The following is a 16,116-nucleotide window of genomic DNA, read 5'->3' as shown; positions in this document are numbered from 1 at the left end:
TGTTGATGATGCTAATACAATCGATCAGATGAACGTAGATTGGTAAATGTATTTGGTGATAGTTCTGTTCTAGCCCTGTGAGCGAAACCTGGATCTGAAGGAGTAGAAGGGACATTAACAACATCGATCTGAAATTGGACACGTGACAAGGAACAGAGCCATCATGAACAGTTGGCTTTTGAACTGAAATAAGTTTCTCGTGAAATTAGCTTGAGGCTTGAGGTATGCAAGGTCAAGATAATTGAGGTAAAACACGGAAACGCTATCCTCATTAGCAGACAGTGAAAGGATTACAAGACACAAATTAATCATTTTCGAGAAGTGATACAGGGGACTGGGAAGATAAGTATTATAAACTGGGAACAACAAAGTTCTGGAGCACAACACTTACATTCAAAGACCGAAAACATCCAGGTCCTGATTAATCAGATTGCATTGTGGTGCTTTTCTGCAAAACATCCACTTGCAATGTCCTACAAAAGAGTGACAAAACCCATCCCTGTCAGCCCAGGATAGAAAATCCGAAGGGATGAACGCATGCTTATTTTCTGAAGATTCACAGAGCTTAGACTGGGTTTTGGTGATTGTTTCTTTTCCACTCCCAGTAGCCGCAGTGGTTGAGGCGTTGAGTTGGGGAGAATAAAATGTGCCCGTGAGCAGCATGTGGGGCTATTTCAGCTTCCCCTCATCTGACTGCGCTGTGAGTTGACTCCGATGTTCTCAGGGACATTTACTGACGCGAGACAGTGAAAGGATTCTCATTCCCGCAGATCGGGAATTCAAACCGTATGCCGGCTTCAGGACAATGAGAAAGATTAATTGGGGTGTGTGAAGAAGCTGTGAGCTGCATTTCAAACAGGTAGGTGGAGTCAGATGCATCATCCATTGCGCCCCGGCCCTGTGCGTATCTCACGCCACCATGCTGCAGAGTTCTGACATTAACACGCACATGCGCAGCAATGGGTTCATTCACAAGGTGAACAACCAAAGATAATCACCGTCACTGATTCCCTTCCACAGGCCCAACTTTGTGAAGCAGTATCTTTCACTGGCAAAGGAAACACACTTGTCCTCAGGTGCCTGCTTCATTTCGATCACGATTTCAAGCCCCTCACTCTTCTAGTCTCATTTCCAAACACTTTGCTCATAGCCTCAAAAGAAGCTCTGCGTGTGTCTGCTTGTTCCACCCGAACAGGCAGTGGGTTGCAGATTACCACCAGTCCCAATTTGAGTGAAATATTTTTCCCCCTCCACTGATTTGAATCTTAAAGAAGAAGCCGGGGAGCAAGCTCCCTTTCTTTTCGACGACATTTCTCATTTTGTACTCGGAAGGGTTCACACCTGCGTGGGGAAACCGCAATGGATTTCAAGTCCATCGCATTAACCACTCGGCCCACGAATACAGAACCACACTGACAGCTTGACTTCCCAGGTCTGTCTGCCTGTGGAGCTGAGAAAGAGTGAATCATCGCAGAGTTTGTTTGAATCCAATCACTTCACAGTGATTCGAAAGGGTGAAATATCTGCACATGATGTTTGCAGATATTTAGGTGTTTCACCCCAAAAGATGAAATGAACTTTCAGTTAGAAATTGCAGGAGGAACTCAGCAGGTCAGGCAACATCTGTGGAAAGAGAATCAGAGGCAACATTCCAAAATTCTGTTTTCTCCGACAGGTACTGTCAAAGCTGCCGAGTTTCTCTTTTGGTCTCGTCTTCTCAGCACACGCAGTCCCTTACGTTAGACATTAATTCAATTCAGAAACCCCTTTGTGGAGAAGATTTCCGTTTGGGGAACATTTTCCTGACCCCATTAAAAGTGCACAGCTTCGAAGCCAAAGAAGAGCAGCGAACACACCGCCCCTGGGTGGGATCGAACCACCAACCTTTCAGTTAACAGCCGAACGCGCTGACCGATTGCGCCACAGAGACAGGCGCTGCCCGGGGCTGCCCCATCGCGTAGTGATTTTATAATTCAGCCCCCCGCCTAGAATTACAATTGTCGTCTATCAGTTTTACTTTTCCAGAATCAAGCCTGGGAGATCTATTGTGGAGATACCGGGGACAGTCTGCAGACACACCCATGTCACGAGGAACTAGCTATCTTCCTTCGGGGCCGTCGAACTTCCAGCCTTTCAGTGTTTTGCCTGTTCCCGAGTTCTCTCATTGGCTCGGAGGCGAGAAGGAGTTTGAATTCCTGATGTGCAGGAACGACAATTCTTTCAATGTCTCAGATCAGTTCGTGAGCCGAGAACATCAGAATCAACCTCCCGGCCTCTTCAACAAGGGGACGGTGTCTGGACTGTCTCTGCTCAATCGGACAGGTCATCTTTCATTCTCCTCTAAATCCGCTTCCAAAAGTGTTTCTAAAGGTTCACAAAGCTGGAGACTGGGATTTCTGTTTTGCTTCATGAACATTTGAACATTTTTCCATTGCCTAACTGACAATATTTTGCCAAAATTTCTTCCCAATTGTACGCCTTGCCTCATGTCCAGGGATGAGGAATTTCCATTTTGGCGAGACATTGCCAAGGTTGAGAATGTTCGCTTTGGAGCAAAGAAGGTTAACTGGAGATTTCCTGGGGCTGTTGGTAATGATGGGAGAAGAAGCGGTGGGAATGGGCAGATTAATGATCAGAAGAACCAATTGCCACTGACCAGAGTCAGTTACCAGAGGACAGGGATTGAAGTTCTTGAATGAAAAGCAGCACTTGTGCCTAATAAACACAGAGAATACTACAGAATGCCAACAGGTCGAGCAGCATCTGTGGAAAGGGAAACAGAGCTGACGTTGTGAGTCTGGTACGTTGTTTGTTCAGAACCCGAGTTTCCTGCATGGCAATCAATTCCCAGACATGAGAAAACGGGACTTTATTGAGACGGGTTTTGTGAAGTTTCAGCGATAATGCAACCAACAGGAAGTCATTTAAAATCGCCAGCGAAGAAAGCATAGTCAGCAGGTTACCACCCTGGGCGGGGAGCCCCAAAGGATCTTTACACCAACACCTTAAGTGTCCGGCCACACCTACACGCCCAAAGTTGTGGTCTAAACTTTCTCATGGAATAGTTCAAACAGGAAAGGTGTTTATTGGGATTGTCCTGTCCGCGCCGTAGCCCCAACGTTTCCTGTTCCCCTGGATTTGATCAGGACAGAGGAGGCTGATGGGAGATCGAATTGAACTACACACATTGATGAGAGATAGAGCGGGTGGGAAGGATCCATTCCCATGAGTAGAGAGATTAATAATCAGGGCCGAAAATAAGGAGCCACTTCAAGAAATATGGGGTTCATTCAGCAAAGCTAATGTAGAACGGTTCACAGAAAATTGTGATGAAAGTCTCTCGAGTTATTTTGATGAGAAGTGTTGATGATGCTAATACAATCGATAGGATGAACGTAGATTGGTAAATGTATTTGGTGACAGTTCTGTTCTAGCCCTGTGAGCGAAACCTGGATCTGAAGGAGTGTAAGGGACATTAACAACATCGATCTGAAATTGGACACGTGACAAGAAACAGAGCCATCATTAACAGTTGGCTTTTGAACTGGACAAGTTTTCTCGTGAAATTGGCTTGAGGCTTGAGGTATGTAAGGTCAAGATAATTTAGGTAAAACACGGAAACGCTATGCTCATCAGCAGACAGTGAAAGGATTACAAGACACAAATTAAACATTTTCGAGAAGTGATACAGGGGACTGGGAAGATAAGTATTATAAACTGGGAACAACAAAGTTCTGGAGCACAACACTTACATTCAAAGACCGAAAACATCCAGGTCCTGATCAATCAGATTGCATTGTGGTGCTTTTCTGCAAAACATCCACTTGCAATATCCTACAATAGAGTGACAAAACCCATCCCTGTCAGCCCAGGATAGAAAATCCGAAGGGATGAACGTTTGCTGATTTTCTGAAGATTCACAGAGCTTAGACTGGGTTTTGGTGATTGTTTCTTTTCCACTCCCAGGAGCCGCAGTGGTTGAGGCTTTGAGTTGGTGAGAATAAAATGTGCCCGTGAACAGCGTGTGGGGCTATTTCAGCTTCCCCTCATCTGACTGCGCTGTGAGTTGACTCAGATGTTCTCAGGGACATTTACTGACGCGAGACAGTGAAACGATTCTCATTCCCGCAGTTCTTGAATTCAAACCGTATGCCGGCTTCAGGACAATGAGAAAGATTAATTGGGGTGTGTGAAGAAGCTGTGAGCTGCATTTCAAACAGGTAGGTGGAGTCAGATGCATCATCCATTGCGCCCCGGCCCTGTGCGTATCTCACGCCACCATGCTGCAGAGTTCTGACATTAACACGGACATGCGCAGCAATGGGAACATTCACAAGGTGAACAACCAAAGATAATCACCGTCACTGATTCCCTTCCACAGGCCCAACTTTGTGAAGCAGTATCTTTCACTGGCAAAGGAAACGCCTTTGTCCACAGGTGCCTGCTTCATTTCGATCACGATTTCAAGCGTCTCACTCTTTTAGTCTCATTTCCAAACACTTTGCTCATAGCCTCAAAAGAAGCTCTGCGGGTATCTGCTTGTTCCACCCGAACCGGCAGTGGGTTGCAGATTCCCACCAGTCCCAATGTGAGTGAAATATTTTTGACCCTCCACTGATTTGAATCTGAAAGAAGAAGCCGGGGAGCAAGCTCCTTTTCTTTACGACGACATTTCTCATGTTGTACTCGGCAGGGTTCACACCTGCGTGGGGAAACCGCAATGGATTTCAAGTCCATCGCATTAACCACTCGGCCCACGAATACAGAACCACACTGACAGCTTGACTTCCCAGGTCTGTCTGCCTATGGAGCTGAGAAAGAGTGAATCATCGCAGAGTTTGTTTGAATCCAATCACGTCACAATGATTCGAAAGGGTTATATATCTGCATGCGGCGTCTCCAGTTGTTTCATCCCAAAAGATGAAATGAACTTGCAGTAAAAAACAAAACTAGAAATTGCACGAGGAACTGAGAAGGTCAGGCAACGTCTGTGGAAAGAGAATCAGAGACAACATTTCAGAATTTTGTTTTCTCCGACCGGTACTGTCAAACCTGCCGAGTTTCTCTTTTGGTCTCGTCTTCTCAGCGTACGCAGTCCCTTACGTTAGACATTAATTCAATTCGAAATCCCTTTGTGGAGAAGATTTCCGTTTGGGGAACATTTTCCTGACCCCATTAAAAGCGCACAGCTTTGAGGCCATGGCCTGTGTGAACTTGTGGCGCAACGGTAGCGCGTCTGACTCGAGTTCCCGAAGTTGCATGTTCGAATCTCGATTGGCTCCATTGCGTCGACTCCCTATGTTTCAAATCATGAAAGGAGTCCGTTGACTCCGTATATCGGTTGAGTCAAATCTTGCCGTTTGCGTCTAATGAATCTGCCTCTTTGTCAGTTCGGGATTTACTGACCTCAACCACTCCCTGTACGAAAGTATTCTTCCTGTTGTCACTTTTGGTTCTTTTCCTCGTGACTTTTAAACTCTGCCGAATCGTTGCCGATCCTTTCAGGCGTGAGAACAATTTGACGACATTACTTTCTCTGTCTAGACTTCGCATGACTTGAAAAGCTTCAATCGGGCTAGATTTCAAACTTACGTACTCCGAAGAGAGCTGTCCCAAATTTCTAATCGACCCTCATCGCTGACATCCCTCAAACACTGCACCACTCCCGTCAACTTATTCAACGCTACCTCCAATCATTTTACTTCGCTGCTTTCTGTCCCATTGGTCCTCCAGGGAGCCCAACCTCGTTTTACGAAGGTGCTTTTTGATCAAATTAAATAGGCACTTTCGCACAAGACATGAAACGCGGTCTCCTCCGGGCTTTGAACCCGCGATCTTTCGAACGCCTGCGTTAATGAGGACCCAAAGCGAGAATTACGCCCCGACACCAACGAGCCACACGGCTCGCCACACGGGCGCCCCTGCCCCCGCCCTACCTCTTGAACCAGCTGAGTCTTGCTCAGAGTAAAGTCCAGTTGACATTGAACAGGCTGGGGCTGTTTTCTCTGGAACGTCGGAGGTTGAAGGGTGACTTTATGGAGGTTTACAAAATTATGAGGGGCATGGATAGGATAAATAGGCAAAGTTAATTCCCAGGGGTCGGGGAGTCAGGAACTAGAGGGCTTTAGGGTTTAGGGTGAGAGGGGAAAGATATAAAAGAGATCCTAGGGGCAACTTTTTCACGCAGAGGGTGGTGCGTGTATGGAATGAGCTGCCAGAGAAAGTGGCGGAGACTGGTACAATTGCAACATTTAAGAGGCGTTTGGATGGATATATGAATAGGAAGGGTTTGGAGGGATATGGGCCGGATGCTGGCAGGTGGGATTAGATTGGGGTGGGATATCTGGTCGGCATGGACGGGTTGGACCGAAGGGTCTGTTTCCATGCTGTACATCTCTATGACTGTATGAACAGCTGCTTCTCATTCTGTCTCTCTGCTGCCGTTTGCCCGTCCCCAGGAACCGGGCCCTCTCTACTGGCAGAAAATTAACCCGTTTTCTTTCTAAACTTTTCTCTGACACCGGAGTGACCAGTGACAAGTATTGCCCTCCTCAACATAGGGTACAGAGAACAGGAGAAGACCCCGCAGACGTCCACGAGTGTGTCATCTCAACTCTGCATACTGGGCCTGTGTATCAGTGTGAAATATTTACGTCGAAGTTTTTTGGGAAGCAGATGAGAAGGCGAGGTGCACAACAGTGCGCCGTTATACGGGAAAGCTGCTAAACTCGACATTGAGTGAAGAGGGAAGATGGTTTCCCTTCTGGGTTATGCTCCCATCGCCCACCGGCAGAATTATCGCCGACGAGCAAATATTAACTCTGTCTAAATTGCCACATTCTGTTTTTACGAACCGTGATTTCACTCAGAAGCACAATTTACCTGCTCCCTCCTGAATATCCTTCCAGGCTCGAACATACCTTCCAGGTGAAGCAGCACTTTATCTGCACATTTGCTGCAACCTAGTCTACTGCATTCGCTGCTCACAGCGTCGTTTCCCCAACGGAGCATGAAGTATAAACTGGATGATTGCTTCGCAGAACATCTCGGTTCTGCCCGCGAAAAAAGGCCCTGAGCTTTGTGCTTTCCTGCCACTTTAACACGCCACCATGTTCCCAGGCCAACATCTCTGTCTCAGGCTTACAGCAGTGTTCCAGCAAAGCTCAGCTCCAGATGAAAGAACAACGCCTCATATTCTACTTCAAAACCCTACAGCCCTCCGGTCTTCGAGATCGAGTTCCATGACTTTAGGGCCTGAAATCCCCCATGTCCTTGACCCCTACCACACACATACGAGCCCTTGTTATCACATAGTTTGCTACGACACACTACTTATTGTTAGCCACTAACGGTCTTCAATAACAGTTATTCACCCTCCCACACGGATCGTTATTTACTCCTTTGTCCCTCCTATTGTTCTCTCTCTGAGCTGGCGGGAAAGAGAGCAATGTACACTGGAGACTCTGAGCCAGCTGAAACTTGCTCACTGTGAAATACATTCCACTTTGCTCCCAGAATTGCAAGCAGCAAAGAGTTTCCAGAACATCGGCTTGTCATTCTGTCCCCGGGATGCGGTTTCTGACATGCGAATCGTCTTGTCATTCACTTCGGAACGGTCTTGGCGAACTACTGCAGGGAAAGCACGAAACCACAAGGTACGCGTTTTCAATTTTATCAGCTCATTAGCATCTCAGAGAAGTGGTTTTGCGATTCAGCTCAGAGGAAACCTACGAAGAACAGGAGAAGACCACTCAGACCTCCAAAAGAACGCTGTGAGTTTCGATATGAACCGGAACACTCAGGAAGTCGTTTGAAAGGCAAGATGCTGAACAGAGTGACATCTCGAAGGAAAGAAGCTCAACGAGGCTCTGAACAAGAGCAGATGGCGGTTTTGATCCATCGACCTCTGGGTTATGGGCCTAGCACGGTCCCCCTGTGCCACTCTGCTCCTCTGCAGAGAGCGTCTTTCCACAGGTCCCTTCAGCCTTTCGTCTGGCGCGTGGCATGCACCTCAGAGACTGATGTCAAAGATCTTCACTGCTGTCGTCTTATATGGTGTTGCGCAGACGTCTGGAGGCTGTGTAAATATAAACTTTTTCTAACTTCCCACATTCTCTTGTGATTTCACTCTGAATAGACGCCATGCGGCCCACCTTCGCTCTGCTGGGTCGACACAGTAAGTAAACGTGGGTCTCTATTCGTATCATTCTCGTGCCTTCTCCATGTAATTCTGCACATTGTTACTTTAAACATGATCACCGAATTCCCGTTTGCGTCTAATGAATCTGCCTCTTTGTCAGTGTCAGTTAGGGATTTACTGACCCCCAACCACTCCCTGTACGAAAGCATTCTTCCTAATGTCACTTTTGGTTCTTTTCCTCATGACTTTAAAACTCTGCCGAATCGTTGCCTATCCTTCCAGGCTCGAACATACTTTCCAGGTGAAGCAGCACTTTACCTGCACATTTGCCACAACCTAGTCTACTGCATTCGCTCGTCCTCGTGAGTTTAAATCTCTGCCGAATCACTATAGATCCTTACAGGCATGGGAGCATTTTCACAGCATTATTTCCTGTTTCTAGGCCCCTACTGACTTGGAAAACTTCGGTTGTCTGAGGAGAGCTGGCCCAGTTTTTCAATCTACCTTGATTGATGACATTTTTACTTTATTCCTCAAACACCGCACCACTTACATCAACCTGTTCAACGCGATCTCCAACCATTTCACTTCCCTGTTTTCTGCCTCATTCATACTCCAAGCAGCCCAACCTCGTTTCACGAAGGTGCTTTTTGAGAAAATTAATGGGGCATTTTTGCACAAATCAAGTTAAGCGACACAGCATCGTCGCGCACAAGTCTGCACAGTTAAAGACTCTACGTGAGAATCATGCCCCGAAACCAACAAGCCAAACAGCGGCTATTTCCCGACCTCACACCTCTTAAGCCAGCTGAGACTTGCTTAGTGTGAAATACATTTGACATTGCTCTCAGAATTGCAAGTGACGAAGAGTTTCCAGAACAGCTGCTTCTCATTCTGTCTCCCTGCTGCTCGTTGTCCCGTCCCCAGGAACCGGGCTCCCTCCACTGTTTCAAAACTTTTCTCTGACACCCGAGTGTCCAGTGACAAGCATTGCCCTCCTCAACATAGGATACAGAGAACAGGAGACCACTCAGAGGTTGTCACCTCTGGGCCAGTATATCATTGTGCAATATTTATGGCGAAGCTTTTTTGGGAAGCAGATGAGAAGGCAAGGTGCAGAACAGAGCGCCGTTATACGGGAAAGCTGCTAAAGACGACGTTGAATGAATAGGAGAGAATGGACTCCCTTTTGGGTTATGGTTCCAACACGCACACATTGTGCCATTCTCCTGCATTGCTCGGCAGTTTTTCCAGAGAAGTATTCAGCTTTTCATCTGGCGTGTGGCAGGCACGTTTGAGAATGACGTCAGAAGATCTTCACTGCTGTCGTGTCATATGCTGTTGTGCAGACATATCGTCGATGTGCAAAAATAAACTCTGTCTAAATTCCCACATTCTGTTTTTCGAACTATGATTTCGCTCAAAATCACTAATTTTCAAAACTCGCAATATTCAAACTTTAACAAATTGCTCATAGAAATGATTAGTGAACACCTGGAAGAAATTCTTCCAAACTTACCTGGGAATTTTCGCTTTGAGGGGTCTTGAACTTTGTGGAAGGAAGGGAAGTTTGCCTCGAGGCTGTTTAATGTGGAGATGCGTTTTCCATGTGAACTGGTCGGAGTTGACCATCCCAGTGCTTCCCGATGCAGGGCTGCCTGACCCCCAGGGAGGTTTACTTGGAGCAACTGGAGTGAATCCAGAGAGGGAGCAGATTCTGCAAAGGTGCTCAAATACTTTCTATCTCTCCTTTCGGTCTTTTCCTTGTGTATTCCCTCAGTTTGGCACGTGTGCAGTTTGCACCCTGGAAAATGATTGCTTTTTTCCCCATGTTCACAATTAAAAGTGTAGTTTCTCATGGAACTGAGCCGCATTGACAGGATTGGCATATTGATATATATATATATGTACACGTATTTAGTTTAAGATTAGATTATATTTGAATGAAGTTTTCCTCTAAACACACCTGAGCCTATCTGGCTGCATGAGGGATTTCAGGTTTCTGTGTGCTGGGTATTATGTGATCAGCAGGCATCTGGCAAACTACAGGAACTGCCACCGATGTTATGTTCGTTTCAGTGTACTGCCAATTATCACTTATTTTGTGATTTTTTTTTGCAGGAAGACGTGCCGAAAGAAATCTGAAAACAAATGATCCATCAACTTCTGACAGAGCCACTTGATTCATTGGGACTTGAATATCAGCAGCCATTCCAATCAAGAAGACATGGTTGCTTTTGTTTGCTTGAGAGATTTTGGACACTGGTGCGGCAGGAAGAACACTGAGACACCGAGTGAGGGAGATTCAGTGCACTGACTGTGAAAAGTGCTTCACACCATTTACTCAGCTTGGGGGAATCAAAGTCTCACCCCTCACGGTGGGAAAGACGATGTCCCCGTTCTGATTGTAATTTCAAACCCAGACCAACACAAGGAAAGCTCTCCCAATGGGGAAACTGTGGAAATGTGGGGACTGAGGGAAAGGATTCCCTTTCCCATCCCTCCTGGAAACCCACAAATATATTCACAGCGGGGAGAGGCCATTCACCTGCTCGGTGTGCAGGAAGTGCTTCAGTCGGATCAGCCATCTGGAGACGCACGAGTGGGTCCACAAGTGAGAAAAGCCATTCACGTGCCCCATGTGCAGGAGAGAGTTCACTCAGTCAGCTGCACTGCTGACCCACCGGAGCCACACCGGAGAGAGGCCGTTCACCTGCTGTCGGAGCCGAAAAGGCTTCACCTGCTCCTCCCACCTGCGGAGGCACCAGCGCGTTCACGTGCCATCGCAGGGGCGATGGGAGGAGCGATGGCCGAGCGCCGCTAACAACCCAGCTTTGGGGACTCTCAGGTTCGAATCCCATCGCGGCAGATGGCAGAATTGGGATTCGGTCAGTAATCTGGACTTCAGAATCTAAGGATGAAACCATTTTCAGAGGGCAAAAACCCATCTGATTCACTCATGTCCTTTTCAGTGATGGAAACTGCCGTTGCGGGAAAAGATTCACTCAGTCGTCCCAGCTGCATGCTTTACCCGGCTTTACGAAGGATCCAGTTACAAAGGGACAACAACTCAACTGACCAATAATAAAGAAAGTGTGGTGGGAGGAGTGGGGGTGAGCGTGTGCACTTTGAGCTTGAGGTGCTTTTTTTTTAAGAAAAGCAACTTTTTGTACGCCTTGTGATGTGGAGATCTGAAGCTGCAACAAAGTTGGGTCGCAGTAAAGGTTACCTGAACTTACGGTCAGGCTTAAACTCTCATTGAAAGCTGGGAGATCCAACAGCTTCTCATTTCATTCAGCCACCAGCACCGAGTTTCCAATGTCGTGTCTCAGAAGGAACAGTGAATGAGTAGATGGTATTGTTCGAAATTGTAAATTTTTTAGGACTGCAGGTTTATTGTTTAATTGACATTGCAAAGTTTACTGGCAACAGTGGGAGGTGCGGGCTGTATTCACTGGAAACAAAGTTTTAAAATGACACAGACACCAGGGTATATTCCAGCAGGTTTATTTGGAAGCACAAGGTTTTGGAGCGCTGTTCCTTCATCAGGTAGCTGTTGAGTAGAATGGTAAGACACAGAATATATAGCAAAAGATTATAGTGTCATGCAACATAAATGATACATTGAAGAAACCTGTTAAGTCTTTCATCTTTTAAAATGGGTTGCAGATTTCGGTTCATTAATCTGTAAATCCCAGAACTTCTTTTTATTAACATTCTCGAGGTAACTAAATGTTTTATAAAGGGAGGTGACACCTGAGTTCAGATAACGCATGAGAGCTGTGAGGTTAGAGTCGTTCTGTATCCCAGCCTTGAGTCAGACATTTTCTATTTCCAAACATATAATCCTGAAAATGCAATTCACCCCAAAGACTTCTATGTGTGAGTGCATTCATGAGTCAGAGCGTCTGTGTGTGTGTGTGTGTGTGTGTGTGTGCGCGCATGCTGGGTAAAGTGTGCGTGTGATGGAGTATAATTGTGTGAGAAGGTGTGTGCCATGGATGAGAGTGTGAGGGGTGTATCAATGTGTGTCTGAGAGAGAGCCCTGTCTATCAGAGAGGGTCTGCACGACCGTGTGAGTACTTGTGTATTTGTTTGTGTGCGTGTGAGAGAGAGAGAGAGACAGAGAGAGAGAGAGATAGGGTTTGTGTGTATTGTGTAGCTGGGTCTCCTGTAGTGAGACATGAATCCAAGGTTTCAGCTGAGGTCATTCTCGTGTGTTCCAAACCTGTTATCAGCCTCTGCTCGGCCACTAGAAATGCTTAAGCAGTTGAGCCGTTTCACAACACACACTGGAGAGGGCAAGGTGAAGGGCTTATGTCTGAAACATTGATTCCCCTGCTCCCTGGATGCTGCCTGACCTGCTGTGCTTTTTCAACACCACACTCTCGACTCTGCTCTCCAGCATCTGCAGTTCTCACTTTCTCCTCATGGGCGAGGTGGGATTTGTCTTTTATTCACTCATTCACTCTTACAGCCTATCCTTGTTTGTGGCCCAACTGTGCATCCTGAAGAAGGGCTTATGCCCGAAACGTCGATTCTCCTGTTCCTTGGATGCTTCCTGACCTGCTGCGCTTTTCCAGCAACACATTTTCAGCTCTGATCTCCAGCATCTGCAGTCCTCACTTTCTACTCAGAGAATAGGGCCCCTCAAAGATCAGAAAGGCGGCCTTTGTGTGGAGCCACAGAAAATGGGGGAGATACTAAATGAATATTTTGCATCAGTATTTACTGTGGAAAAGGATATGGAAGATATAGACTGAAGGGAAATAGATGGTGACACCTTGCAAAATGTCCAGATTACAGAGGAAGAAGTGTCTTGAAACGGTTAAAGATGGATAAATCCCCAGGACCTGATCAGGTGTAACCAAGAATTCTGTGGGAAGCTCGAGAAGTGATTGCTGGGCCTCTTGCTGAGTTATTTGTATCATCGATAGTCACAGGTGAGGTGTCGGAAGACTGGAGGTTGGCAAATGTGGTGCCACTGTTTAAGAAGGGCGGTAAAGAGAGTCCAGATAACCATAGACCGGTGAGCCTGACCACGGTGGTGGCCAAGTTGTTGGAGGGAATCCTGAGGGGCAGGATGTACATGTATTTGGAAAGGCAAGGACTGATTCGGCATAGTCAACATGGCTTTGTGCACAGGATTTCATGTCTCAGAAACTTGATTGAGGTTTTTGAAGAAGTAACAAAGAAGATTGATGAGGGCAGAGCAGTAGATGTGATCTATACGGACTTCAGTAAGGCGTTCAACAAGGTTCCCCATGGGAGATTGATTAACGAGGTTAGATCTCAGGGAGAACTAGCCATTTGGATACAGAACTGGCTCAAAGGTAGAAGGCAGAGGGTGGTGGTGGAGGGCTGTTTTTCCGGCTGGAGGCGTGTGACCAGTGGAGTGCCACAAGGATCGGTGCTGGGCCCTCTACTTTTTGTCATTTACATAAATGATTTGGATTCGAGCATAAAAGGTACTGTTAGTAAGTTTTCAGATGACATCAAAATTGGAGGTGTAGAGGACAGCAAAGAGGGTTACCTCAGATTACAACAGGATCTGGACCAGATGGGCCAAGGAGCTGAGAAGTGGCAGATGGAGTTTAATTCAGATAAATGTGAGGTGCTGTATTTTGGGAAAGCAAATCTTAGCAGGACTTATACAATTAATCGTAAGGTCCGAGGGAGTGTTTCTGAACAAAGAGACCTTGGAGTGCAGGTTCATAGCTCCTCCTTAAAATTGGAGTCGCAGGTAGATAGGATAATGAAGAAGGCGTTTGGTATGCTTTCCTTTATTGGTCAGAGTATTGAGTACAGCATTTGGGCGGTCATGTTGCAGCTGTACCGGACATTGGTTAGGCCACTGTTGGAATATTGCGTGCAATTCTGGTCTCCTTCCTAGCGGAAAGATGTTGTGAAACTTGAATGGGTTCAGAAACGATTTACAAGGATGTTGCCAGGGTTGGAGAATCTGAGCTAGAGGGAGAGGCTGAACAGGCTGGGGCTGTTTTCCCTGGCGCATCAGAGGGTGAGGGGTGACCTTGTGGTGGTTTACACAATTGTGAGGGGCATGGATAGAATAAATAGGCAAAGGTTTTTCTCTGGGATCGGGGAGTCCAGAACTAGAGGGCATAGGTTTAGGGCGAGAGGGGAAAGATAGAAATGAGACCGAAGGAGCAACGGAATCACGCAGAGGGTGGTACGTGTATGGAATGAGCTGTCAGAGGAAACGGTGGAGGTTGGTACAATTGCCACATTTAAGAGGCTTTTGGATGGCTATATGAATAGGAAGGGTTTGGAAGGATATGGGCTGGGTGCTGGCAGGTGGGACTAGATTGGGTTGGGATATCTGGTCGGCATGGATGGGTTGGACTAAAGGGTCTGTTCCCATGCTGGACATCTCTGTGACTCTATGATTTTGTCTGGCAGCTCAACTTTTGTATATCTATTCCCCAGGGTGGAGGAAGTCCAAAACTAGAGGGGTTTAGGCTGAGAGGGAAAAGGGTTAAAAGGGACTGAACGGGGGAACTTTTTCACACAGAGCGTGGCATGTGTTTGGAATGAGCTGCCAGAGGCAGTGGTCGAGGCTGGTAGAATTACAACATTTAAAAGGCATCTGGATGGAGGTATGAATAGGAAGGGCTGTGAGAGATATGGGCCAAATGCTGGCAAACGGATCACGAGGTTAATGTAGGAAATGTTGTCTGCGTGGACCGAAAGGTTTGTTTCTCTTCTCTGCAACTCTATGACTGTATTTCTACATATTCTGAACCAATTTCACAAGACTAGGAATAGGCCATTCCAAGTTTACCGGCTATCCTCAATTGTGGCCGAACTGTGCAGATTTCAATGCAAGTTTCAGAAAGATGTCTGCAGCTTTTTTTAAACATTTGAATGTGCTTTCAGACATTACTGATGTTTCTGAATACATCATTTTACCTATTCTCAATGTTAAAGGTCAACCATTTCTCACACTTCCTTTCCCCACCCCCACCCCAGGTCGCCATCACCATCCATTCTCTCTCTATCATTAGAAGGGTTTGATACAGCGATCAAAGAGGGCTCGAGGCACGAGAAAGGACGGGGGGAGGGTACTCAGAGTGAGATTTGACCGGGGGCGCAGAGACTGGGGGAAGAGAAAGAGAGAAAATGGGTAGGAGAGCAGAGCATCGGGGGTAGAGAATGCATGGGGGTACACAGGGTGGGAGCAGAGAGAGAGAATGTGGTGAAGAGGATTGGGGAGGGGAGAGAGAATGCGGAGTTACAAAGTGTGAAGTGAAAGAAATTGGTTGCAGAGTGTGGGGAGAGAGAATGGACAGGGCAGTGGGTGGGGAGAGAATAGACGGGGGCCTGTGGTGGGGAGAGAATGGACGGGGGCAATGGGTGGGGAGAGAATTCATGGGGCAGTGGATGGGGAGAGATTGGACGGGGAGCAGTGGGTCAGGACAGAATGGACACGGGGCAGTGGGTGGGGAGAGAATGGACGGGGCAGTGGGTGGGGAGAGAATGGACGGGGGCAATGGGTTCGGAGAGAATTCATGGGGCCGTGGATGGGGAGAGATTGGACGGGGAGCAGTGGATCAGGACAGAATGGACACGGGGCAATGGGAGGGGAGAGAATGGACAGGGGTCAATGGGTGGGGAGATAATGGACGGGAATAGTGGGTGTGGAGAGAATGGACGGGGCAGTAGATGGGGAGAGAATGGATGGGGTCAATGGGTGGGGAGAGATTGGACAGGGAGCAGTGGGTGGGGAGAGAATGGACGGGCGGCAGTGGGTGGGGTCAGAATGGACGGGGCAAAGGTTGGGGTGAGAATGGACGGGTTAGAGGGTGGAGAAAGACAGCAACACTGAATGGCAGGAGAAGGTGGGGGAGAGAAGGAATGGATGGGGGCAGCGTGTGGGAGGTGAGAGAAAATGAGTGTAAGGGAAGGGACTGGATTGGGGAAGGCAGAGGGTGGAGCGATAAAGGGAATGGATGGGG

At 47.2% G+C, this 16,116-nt stretch overlaps 1 long non-coding RNA gene and 1 other non-coding gene across 2 annotated transcripts in view; one reads left to right on the top strand and one right to left on the bottom strand.

Moving 5' to 3' along the window:
- LOC140460585 (uncharacterized) overlaps positions 1–10,393 on the top strand; it is a 220,555-nt gene extending 210,162 nt beyond the window's left edge. Inside the window, exon 3 of the long non-coding RNA XR_011954207.1 lies at positions 10,262–10,393. This is a non-coding gene — a long non-coding RNA (uncharacterized lncRNA). The remainder of the gene's footprint in view (positions 1–10,261) is intronic.
- On the bottom strand, positions 1,857–1,930 carry trnan-guu (transfer RNA asparagine (anticodon GUU)). The gene has a single exon. It is a non-coding gene; the product is annotated as a tRNA-Asn (tRNA).
- Positions 10,394–16,116: the final 5,723 nt, after the last annotated feature.

This window comes from Chiloscyllium punctatum, chromosome 36 (genome assembly GCF_047496795.1).
Source record: "Chiloscyllium punctatum isolate Juve2018m chromosome 36, sChiPun1.3, whole genome shotgun sequence".
In the NCBI taxonomy this organism is placed as follows: Eukaryota; Metazoa; Chordata; class Chondrichthyes; order Orectolobiformes; family Hemiscylliidae; genus Chiloscyllium; species Chiloscyllium punctatum.
This window is presented reverse-complemented; position numbering and strand designations above follow the sequence as displayed.